This window comes from Lemur catta, chromosome 25, assembly GCF_020740605.2.
Source record: "Lemur catta isolate mLemCat1 chromosome 25, mLemCat1.pri, whole genome shotgun sequence".
Classification (NCBI taxonomy): Eukaryota; Metazoa; Chordata; class Mammalia; order Primates; family Lemuridae; genus Lemur; species Lemur catta.
Window position 1 is genome coordinate 2,599,096 of NC_059152.1, and position 19,380 is coordinate 2,618,475.

Below are 19,380 nucleotides of genomic sequence, written 5' to 3' on the forward strand. Positions count from 1 at the left end.
CAGAGTCAGATAGAATTTCAGATTTAATTTGATGTTTTCAAAGTGTGTTCAGAATACTTTCTCCCCTCACGACGTCCCAAGGTAAAGGGTTCTGTGGCCAAGGATGATGGGAGGTTTAAAATTCAGGGTTGTGCATTAAAGGCTCAGTGAGGCCACAGAATAAAGAAACCTGTTGAACTTTGATTATTCCAACCTTTGTCTAACTGATTTGACTGCAGAACCTTCCAGGTTGCAACTTGTCCTGGCCATCTGCCTAGTGCAGACATCTGTCCTGTGATGCCTCCCATAAGTGATCGTGTGCACTCTACTTGAACATCCAGAAACAGAGCTCGGTCACCAGGAACAATCATAACAGCTAATACATAACATTTTGCTATACGCTAGGCACTATGATAAGCAAACGTCGTGTATTCACTCATTTAATTCTTGTAACAGCACTAAGAAGTAGAGAGTTGTCTCTTTTTATGGGTGAAGAAACTGAGGCTTAAAAGAGCTAAGTAACTTGCCTGAGGTTGTGCACATGGCAAGAAAGTGCCAGAAGGCAAATTCAGGTTGGTCCAACTCTGGAGCCCAGTGTTCCCCACCACCTGCACAGCTCCTGCGACCCACGGTGTCACCTCTCACTGTCGGGAAGTCCTTCCTGCTGTTGAGCTGACATCCAGTCCAAATCCAGTCACTTCCTTTCTCCCAGGTGCACATGCGTCAGTTTCAATTCTAAATATCTTCTGTTTTGTCATTGTTTCCAGAGCCGTATCATCCGTTCTGTTCCTTTTTCTGTTGACTTGCTCAAGTACTTCTGCATTCTGTTTGGACTAAAAGTCTCAAAAACTGAACACAATTCTGTCTACTCCACTGTAATATGATAGTTGCATTTGTAGGAAGTCATACATTATCAAAACACATGATATAAGAACTGAATTTTTTTAGAGGAGAAAAAAGGGTTAGAAGATAGAAAGTTCTAGATGTACAATAACAAAATTATTTTGTAACTGTACATCTAGCAGGAATTTTGATAACAAAGCTGTTTTTCATAGCTCTAGCAGTATTGCTATAAAACCTAAACATTAGCCAGGTATGGTGGCTGACACCTGTAATCTCAGCATTTTGGGAGGCCGAGGTGGGAGAATTGCTTGAGGCCAGGAGTTCAGGACCAGCCTGGACAACATAGCGAGACCCTGTCTCTACAGAAACATTTCTAAATTAGCTGAGTATGGTGGATGTGCCTGTAGTCGCAGCTACTTGGGAGGCTGAGGCAGGAGGATTGCTTGAGCCCAGGAGTTTGAGGTTGCAGTGAGCTATGATGCCGGCTCTAGATGTTTACCTGAAACACAAGTAAAAATATTAGGTAGAATAGGAACCTGCTCCTGCCACTGAGGTTCGTCAAAGATGAAGCTAACTGATCTGTGAGCTCCTTCGGTAGCCGGGATGTGATTTGTGCAGGTCAGAAGCCAGGCAGGGGCGGCTCGCAGGTGGTGAGATGGGCCACAGACCCCATTCGGCAGGTGCAAAGGACCAGAGTCGACTAAACGTGAGCCTCGTCCTGCCCTCTGCCCAGGCTCCCCTCCTGAGAACCGGCCAGACTTTTAGGAGGACTTCAGACTTGCACAAGGTAGAGAATAGAAGTTTGAGCCAATCTTATCTGGGGAGGCTCCACTGGCATCTCTCTGAGAAACATAATAAATATAGCCATTAGGAAAATACTATAGTATCATAAAACAAAATTAAGAATTAAGTAGGTGGGTCAGGAATTTTGCCCTTTACAATGCCGAGGCGCAGAAAGATTACAGTATGTACCTAAGGGTGTGTGTTGGCAGTGCTTGGCTGTGCTCTCAGGTTCCCTGGCTCCTTCTCCTTGTCCTCAGTCCTCGCCTGGGCGGCAAGGACAGTGTCACAGCCGCAGCCACCGGGTAGCTCCTCACCCCTCTCCCCTCAACACCGGCTGCTCCTGGGCCGGTGGGGCCTTTGGGCTGATGAGCGACGGGTCCCCTACAGTGGGAGTGAGGAATCGGTTCCTACCACCTTGGACACAGGGTTTTCCTAGTAAGGGGAAGCACGTGAGAAATAAGTTCATTAATAAATTCTTCACCGGAACATAAAGATACTTTATCTAGCGTAAGAAGGTTTTCTTTGTTCCCATCAAAGGTTCAGGCCCCAGACAAGATGGGCGAACCAAAGGTGGGGAGATGCTGGAGCCACCCGGGCCGCCGCAGGGGAAGAGTCTGTTGATCTGGCCCACTGTTCTCCTCGCTTCCAGATAAGGACGCGTGTTTGCGTGTTGACTGGTGAGGGGAGGAGGTTTCCTGGGTGCAAAGTGCCAAAGCGCGAACCCTGAGATAAAAAGTCATAAATAGACCCGGAGCCTGACCCGGAGCCAGGCTCAGTGTCCTTGGGCTGGTCGGAATTGCAGGCCAGGTCCCAGGTCTGGGGGAGGGGGGTGCTGGGGCTCAGCAGCTGCTGTGGAAATTTCCATGGGCTGTCCACCCGCTCCCTTGGGAAGCCCTGCCATCGGCATGGCACAGGGGGGGATGTGCCGTGTCATGGGTTATGAAAGAGGCACAAGACATGGTCCCAGCCCACAAGGAGCTAAGCCCCTAGAGAGAAGCCTCAGGGATGCTTGCCCAGGGCAGCAAGTGAACAAACAAGTTGGAAAATCTTGAAGCTGTAAATAAGGTCAAGGCATGGAACCGGTCAAGAACAAGTCAATATCACCTTCCGATTATTAATATTAGAGCCCATTTCACCTTCTAAGGAAAATGTCGAAAATACAAATTTCATAATAAGGGAAAAGCTGATTTTATTAATTTACTAATAAAAGACAGACAATCTATTAATGTTTTAAAAGAAAAAACAAACTTTTTACAGTTTATTACGACTTGCCAGAGTTTGATGTACTCTTAAGAATTCGGGTTAAAATTACAAAATCATCCTTAATATCAAAATCAATGAGAAATTATCCAAAGACATCCAGTTCCATGTCTTGGTAATTGTTACCAAAAGCTTTATAGTGTGTAATTTTATAAAATCAGATGTTGCAACCTTTGCAGGGAAATGGAGGTGTGTTTTCCCCCTGCAGTAAGATTTAGGTTGTATGTGTGTGTGTGTGTGTGTGTGTGTGTGTGTGTGTACGAGCGTGTACACACATGTGCATGTGCAATGCTGCCTTCCCCATGCACCAGTTAGGATGCCTTTGCTTGCAAAGTAAGAGAAACCATGCAGAGGATTTATTAGTTCACATGGCTGAGAAGTTGAATGAAACGTTTTAATCAGGGCTCCAGCTGCATTTCTCTGTAATTCTCTCTGCCCTGCCCTCTCTTGTGGGCCAGATTCCCTTTCAGGCTTGGTCATGGTTGCAAGATGGCTGCGAACAGCAACCCAGGCTACATCCCGTCTGGGGGAGAGAGAAGCTATTGCTTCTTAAGGCCACTGCACAGAATTCCGGAGCTTCCTTCCAGCCGGACCACTCGCTGTGGACCTGCCACATCATGTCATATCATCAGTTATGTTCCCTTAACGAAATCGACTCAGAACAGGTGCCTGGGGAGAGGTGGGGGTGCTGAGGGGGCTGTTGGAAAGAGGGACATGAGGGAACTTTCTGGATGGATAAAATTCTTCTATTTTTTGATTGGGGTATTGGTTACATGATATTTTCATTTGTAAAAATTTATGAACTGTAGATGTAAGATCTGTGCATTTTACTGTATACACATTATATCTCAGTTTAAACATAGAAATGTTAAACCAGTGATTATGGCATCATGGGCGAATGTCCACGTGCTACAGTGTGTCGAAAAGAAACTCATCTGAAAAAGCAGAATAGTCCCCTACTGAGAAGGCACACGGGGGCCAGGAGCGCAGGCTGGGAAGACGGAGAGATAAGCCGCAGACGTCGTTAAAGGCTGAGCTGAGCCTCTTCTGTAAAGTGCTTAATCACTGCTAATTGTACAGTCAGCTAATTACAGCAATTAGTCTTGCTTTGGTTTTAACAGCGTTGGGAATTCCTTTAAATCATTTTCCTAGCAGGACCGGGCTGGATTTTCCTGAGTCTGGCGACTTCCTCAGATGGTGGCCCGTGACGGTGCATTCTGGGGGCTACCAAACGATCCGTTTGCTGGGTTATCAGCACTGAGCGGAGCGTTTGGGCTGGGTGGCTAATCCTGGAGCCCGTGAGTCACGCGCCTCAGCCCCAGAGCACAGTGAGAGCACGTTGCGCTCTGCCCGGCCCGGCTCTTGGGGGACCGACCCAGCCTCGCGCAGGTGGATCATTCACTGCAGCGCTGTGTGTAACAGCAGAAGAATAGAAACGTCCGTATGACAGGAAACTGGTTAAACAAATTATGGTTCATCCACATAGCATAATACTTAAAACAAAACAAAACACAACACAAAGATGCTCTCTATGTGCTGGTCTCCAAAAGAGCTTCAAGCTATGTTGTTACATGAAAAGGCAGGACAGAGTGCATAGGAAGGCCATTTGTATAAAATGTAAGAGTGTAAGTTTGCATTTGCTTGTTGTATATGTATTAATATAAAGAAACTTTGAAAAGAGACAAGAAACTTAGTAACAGTGGTTATGTTTGTGTGGGAGAGTGTGGACGTGTGGGACATTGAAGCTAAGAGGGAGGTGAGAGAGGGATAGAGTTGGGGGAGATTTTTCACTGTAAACCTTTTTAAAATAGATTTTGTTTTCTGAGACAAGGGTCTCACTATACTGTCCAAGCTGGTCTCGAACTCCTGGGCTCAAGTGAGTATCCCACTTTAGCCTCCTGAGTATTTGGGATTATAGGCGCTCACCACCATGCTACAAAAGATTTTTAAATAATCAAGTGAATGTATTACCTAATGAAAGATTGAAATCAGTTACTTGAAATGTTCAAAAGTTTTTGAAAATAGGAAAAGTTTTAGGGGAAGAGGAAAAGCGTCATTTGTGAAGCTGTCATGGGGAATTTGTGTATTTAAAGCAGTAATGGACTCTGTTTTAATTTCTACTTTCTTACATTCAATGAATAAAAGAATTGTTAAACAATTGTTTTCTTGTAATGACAGAACTGTCTGGGAGCCCCGGGCTGTGGGCAGGCACGCTGGGCAGTCGTGGGAACGGTGTCCGGGCCATGACTCCGTTGCTCAGGCATCTCCCTGCTTGGAAGCAGTTCTTCTTGTGCTGGTGGTTTTGACCATCACACGGTTTCAACTTGCTTTTATTCTTAGCCACATGTTTAATTAATACCCAAATGACTCAGGAATCAAAAAGAAGACTGATGTTGGACACAATTAGGTAATCACGATAATTATGATTCTGCAAATGTGCCTTCTGACTTCTTCTCCATGTCCGGAAGCTGTGAGGGATCAACGTCTTATATAGAAAATTAAGCTGTTCCCCTTTAGAATCCAGTGTTAAAAGTATTGCAACCAGTACATAAATAGGTTTTCCAAGTATTATAAAGACTATACTTTGACTTCTGGTTTAGAAATAAAAGATAAAATTACTGAAGTAGTTGATTTTGGCGTGCAAAATCTGAGAATTTCATATATATATGTAGTATGTATGGGTCAGTACCATCAAGTGATCTAAAAGCACTTGAATTACAATAGCCAATAAATTAGATGAAATTGCAGAAAATATGGTCCTTTTTAAGTTTTTCATTTTAAAGTTTATAAATCATCTTCAGATATAAGTATGGTAACAATATAGTAAAAATAGATTTAAAAATAATTTGTTTTTAAGAGACGGAGTCTCATTCTGTCACCCAGGCTGGAGTGCAGTAGCTTCATCATAGCTCACTGCAGCCTTGAACTCCTGGGCTCAAGCAATCCTCCTGCCTCAGCCTCCCAAGTAGCTGGGAATATAGGCATGCGCCACTATACCTGGCTAATTTTTCTGTTTTTTGTAGGGACAGGGTCTCGCTATGTTGCCCAGGCTGGAGTGCAGTGGTGTGATCATAGCTCACTGCAACCTCGAACTCCTGGGCTCAAGGGATTCTCCTGGCTCAGCCTCCTGAGTCGGTAGGACTAAAGGTGAGTGCCACCATGGCTGGCTAATTTTTTTCAATTTTTTGTAGAGATGGATTCTCATTATGTTGACCAGGCTGGTCTCAAACTCCTGGCCTCAAGTGATCCTCCCACTTTAGCCTTCCAAAGTGCTTGGATTATAGGCATGAGCTGTTGTACCTGGCCAAAAATGGATTAATATAACATTTTATTGAATATATTATATGTATTACAATGTTGGGTTTATCATTAAGCAAAAATAACAACTAAAATTATATAACATATACTATGTGATAGGCATGGTCTTAAGCACTTTGCATATATTAATTCATTTAATCCTCAACAATCCTATTAGACATATATACTAGTATTATTCCCAGTTTATAGAGGAGAAAACTGAGGCACAGAAAGGTTAAGTAACTAGCCCAGGGTCACACAGTTTATAAGTAGCAGAGCTGGAATTCTAACCCAGACAGTCTGGCTCCAGGGTCCATGTTCTTAAGCGTAAGTATTTATTGAGCACTTACTATGTGTTGCTGACTGTTCTCGGTGCTGGAAATATAGCAGTGAACCAAACAAACAAAGTTTTTGCTTTCACAGAGACCGATGATAAATACACTGGTAAGTAGATACGTGTCAGGAAATGAAAAGCAGCAGGAATAAAACTAACGTGAGGTAGGGAATACCGAGTCTCCTGAAGACAGGATCAAGGGACAGGATGGGTCATAGGATGATGAGGGAAGGACTGTAATGACGTGACATTTTGTGAGAGACCTACACGAGTGCATGAGTGAGCTCTGAGGGTATCCAAGCGAAGGGCGCTCCAGGCAGAGAAGAGCCACTGTGACTCTTCTTGTCATATTAGAACACCTCGAGGTGGCTTTTTGGTTGAGGTAATATGAGGCGGGGAGAGCAGTTGAAAATAACATCTGCAAACTTCCTGCAGGAAAGAGGATATTGAGTCTTGTAGAGCAAAGTAAGGATTTTGCATTTTATTCTGAGTGAGATGCGAAGCCATCAGAGGGGTTTGGGTTTAGAAACGATATGATCTGACTTTTGCTTTAAACCGAACAAAGGATCACTGTAGGAAGATGTGTGGAAACAGCCCAATTAGTTGGCTGTTGAAACGATTCCGATGGTAGCTGATGCTGGCTTAGCCTAAGGTGCTGGGGATGCTGAGGTCAAAGCTAGCTGACTCGGGAGGTTCTTTGAAGATGGGGTGGAAGGATTTGCTCATGGATCTGGTGTGAGGTGTCAGAGGAACAGAGGAGTCAGGAAGGGGACACCAAGGTTTTTGGCCTGAGCAATGGAAGAAATGACGGGTTCCTAGGAGAAGCAGGAGGGTGTAACGTCCAGGGAGCTAATTAAGATTATCTGTTTCAAGAATGAGGTGGGATGGCATCAGCAAAAGTGGCAAAGACCTCTGAAAATTCTGTCCTCCACAAATACAATGAAAAAACCATCAAACATAGTCAAAATAAATGTTTTTTCCAGAACTCTGCAAACTCACCAAAGGCTTGCAGCAACCTGGAGAGTGTTCACTGAAGAAAAATGGCTGAATCTTAGTAACAACAGTGAGCTTTCTGGTGTTTTTACCTGCTCTGGTCTCGCCCCCAACTCTCGAGCCCTGAGGTAGCCTTGAACAGTGGTGGTCCGCATTCCTGCAGTGGCCTGGCTGCCCCCGAGGGAAAACAGACCTGACAGTCTGTCAAAGGCTGGTTCTCAAAGAACTGTCCTTATTTTACCTGTCTGCTGCTTCCCTGGCAGACCCCACTTGCAAGGCTGTCTGCATTCGACATGACTTGAGCTCATCTGTTGTGAAAAGACTTTTTCCCAGGGGGTATTTTGTCAAAAAAAAAAAAATGACACGCGTGTTTTAACTTTGCAGCTGCCTGAGGCGGTGAGTACCAGTTGGGGAAAACAACAGACTGAGCAAAACCTTAAAAGGAGTTGCTGGGGACTAAGATGCCCACAAGGACTTTGAACAGCTCTGACATATTCCCTGGGCTCTAGCAGACCACGCCCATGCCAGGGTTGTGCACATGCCGATCAAAGACCTGAGAAGGCCCTCAGATCACGTCTCTGACTGACCTTGAGGCTTTGTGCAAACAGGAAGTTACGTCAAGACAGAGCTGTCAGCTGCCCAGCTGAGTGCTGAAGGCGTGTTCTAACACATACCCAGAGCCCCTCCGCAAAGACTGAATGATTGATTGGTTCCAGGCATTTAAGGTTATCTCTGTTTTACCATTGACTTCTGAACTGAATAGAGAACTTAAGTGGCCACAGATAACAAAAAGTACTGACTTTACAAATTAGAAAAGTCACTAAGCAAACAAACAACAACAGGTATAACCAGCAGCAACAACAACAAACCCTGGGGAGGGAGGAGAATCTGATTTCCAGAGATGTCAGATTATATTATTTAAAATGTCCAGTTTTCAACAAAAAAAGTTATGAGACGTGCAAAGATACAGGAAAGTATGGACCATGCACAGGGAAAAAAGCAATCAGTGGAAACATTCTTAATGTCCTAGCTATTGGACGTACTAGGCAAAGACTTTAAAGCAGCTATTTTAAATATATATTTATACATGAAACCATGTATAAAGAACAAAATAAAAGTATGGGAATGATCTTTAACAGAATAGGGAATATGAATAAAATGATAGAAATTATAAAAAATAATCAAACAGATACCCTAGAGTTGAAAAATATAATCATGGAAATGAAAAATCCACTAGTGGGTCTCAACAGCATATTTAAGCAGGCTGGAGCATGAATAAGCAAAATTCAAAATAGGTCAATTGAGATTATCCAGTCTGAGGAACAGAAAGGAAAAAGAATGAAGAAAAAATGAACAGAGCCTCAGAAATCTGTGGGATCTGTCAAGCGTACAAACATATATGAGAGTGCCAAAATAAGAGAAAAAGGGACAGAAAAATATTTCAAGAAATATGACAGAGAACTTCCTAATTTTGATAAAAATATTCATCTGAATGTCCAAGAAGCACATGGATTCCAAACAGGATAAGTGCAGAGAGATTCACACTTAGACACATGATAAACTATTGAAAGCCAAAGGCACAGAGAGAATCTTAAAAACAGCAAGAAAAAAGCAAGTTAACCATGTGTAAGGATCTTTAATAAAACTAACATCTGATTTCTGATCAGAAATTGTGGAGGCCAGAAGACTGTGACATGAAATAAAGTGCTGAAGAAATTTAAAAAAAAAAAAAATTGCCAACTAAGCATTCTATACCCAGCAAAACCATCTTTCAGAAATAGGCTGGGCATGGTGGCTCATGCTTGTAATTCCAGGACTTTGGGAGGTGGGGGTGGGAGGATTGCTTGAGGCCAGGAGTTTGAGACCACCAGCCTGGGCAACACAGCAAGACCTCATTGCTAAAAACAAAAACAAAATTAGCCAGGAGTGGTGGCCTGTGCCTGTAGTCCTAGCCACTCAGGAGGCTAAGCCAAGAGGGTCACTTGAGCCCAGGCGTTTGAGGTTACGGTGAGCTATGATTGCACTACATTCCAGCCAGCCTGGGTGACAAAGCAAGACCCTGTCTCTAAAAATATATGTGTGTGTGTGTGTGTATGAGAAATTTAAGACATCCCCAGATGCATTTCTTCCATGTAAGAAATAAAAGGTGCCCTTCGGGCTGAAATGAAAGGACACTAGGCAGTAAATCAAATTCACATGAAATAAAGAATACTGGTAAAGGAAACCTCATAGTTAAATATAAAAGGCAGTATAAATATGCAACAATTATAAATCTGTGGTGATGGGCACACAACGGATAAAAATGTAATTTGTATGACAATTACAGCACAAAAGAGGGGGAAGAATGGAGCTATAGAGGAGCAAAACTTCAATATATTACTGAAATTCAGTTAGTATCAATCCAAACCAGAATGTTATGTTCATTATAATCCCCAGGGCAACCCTTAAGAAAGAAGGAATTATGTCAGAGGTGGCTGCTAATTTAAGATAGGATCTGAGAATCTAATTTACCACTTGATGTGGCAACATGAAGGCCACTGGCGAGCAGTTTTAGGGGAAGTAGGAGCTGATGACAATCACACCCTCATCCAACTGAAGTCTGACAGGGTAGAGGGTTTGTAAGATACAGGGAGGGATGAACCGGGGACTTTGCTACCCCATGGTCATGGTGGGGTTCACCAGGCTGGGAGGGCTGGAGGAACGTGGGCCGTATGAGGGATCAGTCGCTGCAGAAGGGAGCAATGGCCACCCTTGAAAGGCCTTGGGATTTGGGCTTTTTCCTCCTGTGCGGTAAAAGGGACCAGTTCACTTAAAGCAAGTTGTTAGCCCTGCCCTGTTTGGAACTTGAGTTACTTGGAACTTCAGTCAAAATAACGTAATTTTCCGTTAAAATTTACACTGTATTTAGCGTGGAGAGGACGGGGAGGCAGAATTCGGACTGCAGGGTGGGCCAGGGCGCAGGCAGGAGCCCCCCCCCCGGCCCCCGGCCCCCGGGTACCCAGCCGGAGAGGCCACAAAGCCCTCCCCCGCCCCCAGGAAGAAGGGAGTCTGGCTCGGGGGTCGCCGCTGTGCCCTCCCACATCACACACACCTGGAATTCGGTTCTTTGGGGGGAAACGGCCGGATTCCCCAGCCCCAGGTCGGGTCGGACCCCTGGGGAGCCACGCTCCAAGCGATCCGTGAGGAGCTGTGACGTTAAGTTCCCCTCGGGATTTCATCACCGTCAGTCACCCACCCCTCTTCCTCAATTTTGGGCGTCAACACAGGGCAGCTAACTTTACATTCTTCCAAGTAATAATATTAAAATAAACAACTTCCAATGACGTTGAATATTCATACCAAAAAAAAAAAAGAGTCTTAGAGTAAAGAACAGTCCTTTGGCTTGTCTATTTCATTGTATGCAAAACTCCCTAAATCGTTTTCACTTTTCTACAAGAACCACCAACAGCCCCGGACAGCGCCGCAGACCGGTGTCCGGGGACCACCCGCTGGAAACCGCCCGGCAGCCCCGGACTCGACGCGGGGCGACGGGGCTCTTTCCCCTCGACCCGCCCCGGCGTGGGGGCGCGGCCGGCGCAGAGCCGCCCGTCCGGGGACGAGCGCCGGCGGCCCGAGGACACGGCGGGCAGCGCGGGAAGGGGACGTGACGGGGCCTGGCCGCCGCGGCCCCTCCTCCGGGAGTTTTCTGCGGAAACCGGGGCAGGGGCCTCGCTGCGCAGACGGGACCAAGAGCAGCCTGGCCCGGCCCTCCGAGCGGCGACACCCTCCGCGCCCCTGCAGTCCCGTCTGTCCCGTCCACGTTCTCCCCTCCAGGCCCGCGCGGAGCCCGGGCGAGCACCCGCAAGCAGGGGACTGCAGACGACAGGCCACTGTGCCCACGCACACCGGGCGCCGCGGACAAGGGTTCTCAAGGCGCATGCGCGCGGGCGACCAACCCCACAGCGCGGCCTCCCGCCCCGCCGGCCCAACGAGAGGTAGAGGCAGCGCGGAGGTGGGGAAGCGAAGAGCGGGAGGGGCCCTGCCCGCCAGGGCGGCCTCTCATTGGCTCTCCTCGCTCCGCCCTCGGTCCCGATTGGCTGGCGGCCGGGCGCACGAGCCGAGCACGCTCCCACACGCCGCGCGGCATTCGGCCGGCGACGGCGGCGCAGCCAATGGGAGCGGCCCGGAGGCGGGTCTCCAGCGCGGGCCTCCCCGGGCGCGGGCGAGTAGGTAAACAGATCCGGAGCGCGTGGAGGCGACTCGAAGGTGACCGCGGGCCCCAGCTTCCTGCCGCCGGGTAAGGCTGCTGCCCGCCCGCCCGCCGCGCGCCCGGGCGCCGTCTGGATGCGGCCGGAGCTGGGCGCAACCCCCGCCCGGGTCCTTCTTGCTTTCTCCTCCGGTGACAGCGCGGCTTCCTCTTGGCGAGTGTCACCGGCCGCGAGCGCCGGGTCGGGGCGCGGCGGGCGCCTCAGGTGCAGGGTGGGGGCTCTGCGGCCGTGTCCCACCCCGTGCCCACCGCAGCCTGCCGGCCCTGCCGCGGGGAGGCAGCGAGGGCCGCGTGCGGAGCCTTGGGTCCCCAGAACGGCCCGGAGCCCCGGTGCCCGCCGCCCGTGCGTCTTGGTCGCCAGGACGGCTTTCCTGCCTCACTTTCTCGTGATAATGCTTTTCTTCGCTCCCAGGCCCCCTTGCACTGTGTCTTGGGGCTCTAGCTGTCCCAGGTTACAGGTTTGTGTAAGAACGTTGACTTGCTTAGCTGGCACCAGCTGTTGGGTATTGGATGAACCTGGGAAATGGGGCCCTTCCTGGTCCTTTTCTCCGTTTGCTTTTCCTTGGCCCTTCCTCCTACTCCTCCAAACACTGGGGATCTTGTGAGTGGTTTGGGCTTCATCCCCTAAACTTGAGCCCTTCCCTGGGTCATTCCCACTCATGGCACAGGGCAACAGCCCCCTCTGCCAAACCTTGGCCAGTTCTCCCATGCGCCTTGGGTGATGGGGAGTGCTGCAGGGGCAGGTCTGCGTGTTGGGACATTTGGGTGAGCGATGTCAGCTTCCTGAAGGGTGAGAAGCTTGTGTGCAGCCTCCCAGCCTGGATCCAGCCTGCAGCCTGTAGAAAGACTTGGGTCTTGGGTCTACGTGACAGGACCGAGGAGCTGGTCCTGCCAGACCTACCTCCTTGCCAAAGGATTTGCAGATGCATTGATGCCAGCCTGCCAGTTGCCATGCCTTGGATGATTGGGTCATCCCGGCAGGAGGGTTGCTGGGAGACTGTCTCTTTTGAGGAGGGCCCTTCTGAGAAGAGACAAAAGTGGGGGCCAGTGGGTCACAGGAGCAGCATCTTTAAGGCTCAGGTGATGGCTCTGAGTGTTTTGTTCAGCCTTGCACATAGTGCAGACAGTGCAGAATTGTTAGGATTTTTGGCCTCACTTCAGGCTATTGAAAGGAAAAGTGAACTGGGCAGTGTGTGCACCTCCCTCAGCCAATGTGTCACCTAAGACAGGGTTTCTCAACCTCCGGCTGTTGATATTTTGGACCCACAATTCTTTGTTGTAGGGGACCTGACCTGTGCATTGTAGGAAGTGTAGCAGTATCCCAGGCTTCTAGCCACTAGACTAGTGCCACCTCCACCCCCCCACCTGCTGTTGTGACAATCAAAAATGCCTGCACATATTGCCACATGTTCCCTAGAGGGCACGGGCACCCTTGGTTGAGAACCACTAGGTAAGATTCTAAAAAGGGTCACACGTGCTGCCAGGGACCCCTCTGGGTAGGCAGAGAGTAGTGTGCCCCCTGCCCTGGCCCAGTGGTAAAAGCTGTGTAGACTGGGCTTTAAAGAGGACCCACCTGTGCACCTGGGGCAGAGGCGAAACCTACCAGTAAAGAGGTAGGAGGTAGAAGCCCAGGGACATTTACTGTGCCTGCTGGGAGTGTGGCAGCGACGGGCCGGGGCGGGTGTGCTGAACAAGTAGAAGACTGGTAGTTTCTGTCCAGGGGACATTGCAAGACTCTGGGGGTTTACACATGAAATGACTGTGGGCCGGTTTTTAAATGCAAATAATGAACAGACAAGTTTAAGCTGTCTGAATTCTAGCAGAAAGGCCAATTCAGTTATCCACCGTTGGTTTTTCCAAGGTGATGTTTTATTCATCCTCATTTTTTACTCAGACATCTTCTTGTGTCTTATGATGTGGGAGGGGGCCAGGCCTGCGTCTGCAGGGAGCAAGCGTCTGGCTGCATGTCAAACATACGTGTGTGCACATTTGCATGTACTTTCTGCCCCTCCAGGAGGGTAGCAGTGCAGCGCGGACACGTGTGTAATTTGTGGAAGTTCTTTTATAGTTGATTGAAGTATCAAAGTCAAAGAGAGTGAGCCATTTCTTTTTCTTTTTGCTTTGGTCAACCTAGTCACCAAAGAGTCTTTTTTTGTGTGTGCAGAGAAAGGCTTTGCTTCTGAGTCTAGATTTTGCCTGTAGTGTAATCCAGAATTTATGTCCCAAACTGCTGGGCACGCAGAAAAGCCAAAAAACAGTGATTATTGCACAAGGCAAGGAAAAACATCCCAAGGCTGTACTAGACATTTCCCTTTCTGTGGTTAATTGACCCTGTGGGGATGTATCAGGATTTTCCTGTGACCCTCCTTGGTCAGATGGGGGTCTTTTGGGAGCCCTTTGTTGCCTACAGAGAAGGACCAGGAGAGAAGGTCACTGCTGCTTTCTCGAAGAGAAGCTTAAAGAAGGCTATTATTGGGAAGCTCAAAACTTGGCAGGATAGTTTTCCATCAAGAACCACGGACACTGAGTCATTATCTTTGTCAGTTGAAACAAGAGCTGTGTGCAAAATTAGACAGGAATATTTAGATAGAGAGTTGTCTTGATTTGACAGTGGCGTGTGGAAATTGTTCCGGCATTCCTGTTAAACGACAGCCAGGACCTTGGGAGAGCCAGTGGAAAGGGGAGCCGGTGGGAGTGGGGAGTTCAGGGGTCTTGCTCTTTCTCGAATTGCCCATGTGGGAGGAGTGGGGGCCCAGGGGGGCGGTTTATAAGAAGTGAGGGTGGTCTGAGTCCCCTCACTCAAGGCACAGATTCAAGAGACTTTGCAGGTAGAATTTCTAGACTAACTGGTTGGATACAGGGCTGAGATTTCCGGTGGGCGGAGGAGCAGGAATGTGGTGATATTACTCAGAATATCATTAAGATGAGGCAAAGCTGGTTGGGGGAAGACGGTGATGTCAGTTTTAGATATAACGGGGTTAAGGTGCCTATGGGACTATTTTTTCCATCCTTTTTTATTAAAATAATTTGCATACGTAAATCTACCCTTTTTGATGTGCAGTTTTGCAGTCTGACAAACGCGTGTAGTCGTGTAACTCCCACCACAATCAGGATATGAAGCAGTTCCATTGCCCTCTGACATTGCCCTGAGCCCCTTTAGAGTTGCCCGTGGGCCTCTGATGGGGTTTGTTCTAGAAGTGGTTTAGGTGGTTGGGGGGTCCTGCCTGGCCGGAGAGTGGAGGGGCCGAAGCAGCCCAGGACACGGAGCGGATGGCAGGGAGGCGGGGGTCCGTTCGTGGGGAGATAAGGAGAGAGGAGCGGGGCGCGGGGGCTGTGGGGCCGCAGGGTGGTGGCGGGGCCCTGGCTTGAGCCCTCAGCTGTCACAGTCGGCCCGAGGTGTCGTCGTGTGCTGAGGGAGCGGGAAAGAGGCTGTGTCAACAGGCTGAGGGGGCAGGGGCGGCAGGAGCGCCGGGGATGGGCTTGCGGGCTTGAGGGGGAAGGTTTTGTGAAAGGAGGATCCGAGGCTAAAGGGAAAACGGGTCGGGGCAAGGTCCTTGTGGAGGAAGGAGGAGGGGGACGGTCGGTTTGGGAGGAGACGGGACGGGACGAGAGGTGGGCCCAGAGTTTGTGGGTGCTCACGGCTGGGTGCCTGCGACTTGGGGGGAAAAGGAGGTCTGCTGTGGGGGGCGGGAGGCCCTGCGCTTGATACGGGAGGGACAGGGCGGGCTGCGGGGCTCGAAGGGTCGTAGGTGACGTCAGGGTCCTGGGAGGGGTTGGTTGTTCCCGGTAGGAGTGAGTGAAGGAGTGTGTGTGTGAGAGAGTGTGTGTGTATGTACGTGAGAGTGTGCGTGTGAGAGTATGTGTGTGTGAGAGTATGTGTGTGTGAGAGTGTGTGTGTGAGTGTGTGCATGTATGTACGTGAGAGTGAGTGTATGTACGTGAGAGTATGTGTGTGTGAGAGTGTGTGTGTGTGTGCGTGTATGTACGTGAGAGTGAGTGTATGTACGTGAGAGTGAGTGTGTGAGAGTGTGTGTGAGAGTGTGTGCGTGTATGTACGTGAGAGTGTGTGTGTGAGAGTGTGTGTGTATGTGAGTGTGCGTGTGTGACAGTGCGTGTGTGTATGCATGCATGTGCGCACGCAGAAGGGAGGCAGGGAGGTGTTCCTGGCTGTACGGAAAGGGCCAGTCCCCTTTTCCTCTCCCTGCCTCTGCACCAGCCAGTGGATTTTTCCAGAAGTGTGTTCGCTGAGGGGGAGGCTGCAGGGTTTCCACCTCTCTGCCTTTGGGAGGCAGAGGGGGGTCCGCCTCCGTCTCTTGCTGTTTTCACAGAATGTCTAGAAGGATCAGTGCCCAGTTTTTTAGAGAGTTATTCTTTCCAGACCCCATTACATTCCAGTTTTCGGAACAGCCGTGTGGCGTGCTCCCCTTGTTGGCCGTGCTCTGGGGACAGACAGCCGTGCCCAGTGTCTGGGAACTAGCGATCACCTAGTCACCTCATGCGTCCACGAGGGAAGGAGGAAACACAGGCCCAAAAGGAGAACCGCTGTGCCCGAGGCCACACGTGGTTGGTGGCCTCCCTGTCAGCCCTCATCACACACGTGTGGTGTCTGGGAGCGAGGACCTGGTGGCAACCTCGGTGCCGTCCGCAGGGCTGGGTGGGAGGTCGTCGGTGCTGTTCCTTTGAAAAGAAACGTTGCGGGGAAAGCTCAGCGGGGTTCAGGCCCAGCGCCTGTTTCCTGGTGGCGCGTTTCCGTTTGTCCGACACGGGCGGGAGGGTGAAAGTTGAGGGTAGGCTGATTGCCGGTGAGTTACTGTGTGACAGGCGCTTGAGCAGACACCTCCAGTCTGTCTGAGGTTGAAAAATAAGTTTGTAGTGCTCGCTGCCCGGGAGTGGGCGGGCGGGACGGCTGGGAACAGCTGCCCGCCTCCTTCCTCCCTCTGCGGACAGGCCTGGGGGGAGCAGAGGAAGCAGCAGCCATGGCACCCTGGCCTTCCTCCCCGTGTCCCTGTGCCCACCGTGGGCAGACTCACGGAGCCGGCTGGAAACCCACCTGGCTTTGCTCCCGTAAAAATTACTCTTTAAGGAGGGGGTGTTGCCGTCACCGCCAGGACATGCCGGGGGGAGGGGGGTCAGGTTTCCCTGGTGCTCGGCTCTGCACCCCTGGTTGTCCCTCTGGCCCTGGGCTCTAGATGAGGGAGGTTGGCAAGCTAGGACACGCCGGGGGCCTGGGCCCCTGCCTCGGTGACTCATACGGGCATTAAACTCCTGGCGTGTGCGAGGCACAGTGCCAGACCCTGTGGGGAACAGAACCGGGACAGAGCGGTCTGCGCTCTCCAGGCGCTTACCACGTGGGAGGTGGGACAGGGGCACAAAGGGTCACACAGGGCATCGTGAAGTGACCCGAGGCCATTAAGAGGTAAGGGAGTTCAGGGGAGAGGAGGTGATTTGAGTATGAGGGTGTGAGCAGCCCAGCAGTGCGGGTGAGACTCTGGCAGGGGGAATGGTGTTCCCGGGGCAGGAGCGAGCAGGATGTGGAAGCAGAACAACCTGTGTGTGTGTGTCTGTGTGTGCACATGTGAGTGTGTGTCTGCATGTGTGAGCGTGTGCATGTGTGTGCATGCGTGAGTGTGCATGTGTGCATGTGTGTGCACACGTGGGTGTGTGCATGTGTGTGTGTGTGTGCATGTGTGTGTTGGGGAGGCCCGTCCTGGCTGAAGTGTGGGGCATGGAGGGAGGTGTTGGGAGGTGAAGCCGCAAAGCTGCCTTGGGCCCCAGTGAAGGCCCTGGTGGTCTGCAGCCTCAGCTCTACGGGCGAGGGAGAGCCCTGGTGGTCTGCAGCCTCAGCTCTACGGGCGAGGGAGAGCCCTGGTGGTCTGCAGCCTCAGCTCTACGGGTGAGGGAGAGTGGAGGGCAGCAGGGCGACAGCCATCTCTCCGGGGCCTGTTGTCACCTTGTCATTTAGAGAAATGTGTGTGTAGCTGTGTGTCTAGGGTTGTCCCTTGTCTGTGTTAACTCACTGGTTTTAAAAGCTGTTGGGGTTTTGCATAGACATGTGGTGCCAGAGGGTTGCCTGTAACCTCAGTGGTAGAACATGTTAATTTAACCTCTTTGCGGTGACGTGTGCAAGTGTCCGTACCTGCCTGTGTGGCATTTGGAGGTGATGCTCATGGAGGCTGGTGCTGGTGTCAGCATGGCAAGACTGAGGGCCCGGGGCTCCTCCTTGCTCTTGCATGCCCAGAGGTGGTCTTCAGTGGGGCTCCTGCCTCCTTCTCCCCTTCGTGTCCAATGCCAGGCTGGCTCCTGACCCAAGCTTCGCCTTTCCTGGGTGGGATCGCTGGTCAGGAGAAGTACGATGCCCTCAGCCCTTTAGCTGAGGAAATTTCCAGAGTGGAGAGTTTGGCCAGCTGGCCTTTGAGAGCCCAGCTGGCTCCGGGGTTTCTATGACTCATAATTTTCTGCAACTGGGTGGACAGAGTTTTCAAGGTATAAACCTTGTTTCTATCTCCTGGTGAGTGACTGTTGACGAAAAAGAAAAAAGTTAATTGATTTGGGGCAGGTTTCTCATCTGCTGTCTCTCAGCTTCCCAGGCAGTAAGAAGAAGGGGCTGGGGCCTGGGGTCAGGTACAGGTGGTCCAGCACCGGACAGCTTTGGAACTCAGAGGAGATTTCCTAACTTTGATAAGCATGAATCATCCCGTCAGTGAGTGGGGGTGACAGTGCCTCGCTGGGTTGTCATACGGATTAGAAATAATACAAAGTGACAGGCAGGCCGGGCTCAGCGGCTCACACCTGTAATCCTAGCACTTTGGGAGGCCGAGGTGGGCAGATCGCTGGAGTCCAGGAGTTTGAGACCAGCCTGAGCAACACAGGAAGACCTGGTCTCTGCATACATTAGCTGGGCGTGGTGGCGTGTGTGCCTGTAGTCCCAGCTACGCGGGAGGCTGAGGCCAGAGATCGCTTGAGCATAGGGTTCGAGGTTACAGTGAGCTGGGATCACACCACTGCACTCCAGCCTGCAGCCCGGGTGACAGAGTGAGACCCTGTCTCTATTTAAAAAAAACAAAAGGGTGGTAAGGAATGTCCACAGGTGATTCCACACGGGCCGCCAGCACGCTGGGCTGCCTCTCCCACCTCGCACCACAGTGCTGGACAGACTCCCCTGGTCCCGAGAGAGGGCCACGCTGTCCTCCCCCAGCCCAGCCTGGCTCAGACGTGACACTGTGCCCGGCAGGGAGACCTGGCCTATAAATAGGAGGATTATCCAGAAAATCTCATTCATGCTCCCCTGGTCTCCCCACAACTGGCCATAAGGGCAGCTGTAGTTGTCATCCTTGCGGTGTGCCGGTTCACTCCTCAAAAAACAAAAGCATCTGGGGAGTTGGTTACATTTGCTGGGGAGCGTGTCAGAGTGTGCTCTGGTGTGTGTTTGTAAACAGTTCCAAGAACGAAACCAATAGCCCAGAAGCAGCTTTCAAGGGAACGTGACGTCCTTAGCCTAAAGGACAACTTGAGGCCAGGAAACTCCTTACAAGGCACAACCCCACCGGGTCGTCCCAGGGGCTGTGGGGACAGACCTGGGTGGGGTCTGTGGCAAACAGAAGCTCAGACCTCTCCAGGGCAGACGGGCCAGCCTGTGTGGCCACCA

The 19,380-nt window shown here is 50.4% G+C and overlaps 1 protein-coding gene and 1 long non-coding RNA gene across 2 annotated transcripts in view; both read left to right on the forward strand.

Moving 5' to 3' along the window:
- The first annotated feature begins 1,231 nt into the window (after positions 1–1,231).
- LOC123627543 lies at positions 1,232–5,023 on the forward strand. The gene is made up of 2 exons (XR_006731331.1): positions 1,232–2,282; positions 3,324–5,023. It is a non-coding gene; the product is annotated as an uncharacterized LOC123627543 (long non-coding RNA).
- Positions 5,024–11,661: 6,638 nt separating this feature from the next.
- COQ8A (coenzyme Q8A) overlaps positions 11,662–19,380 on the forward strand; it is a 31,389-nt gene continuing 23,670 nt past the window's right edge. Inside the window, exon 1 of the mRNA XM_045537167.1 lies at positions 11,662–11,765. The gene's annotated coding sequence lies outside the window, so the exon portion shown is untranslated. The remainder of the gene's footprint in view (positions 11,766–19,380) is intronic.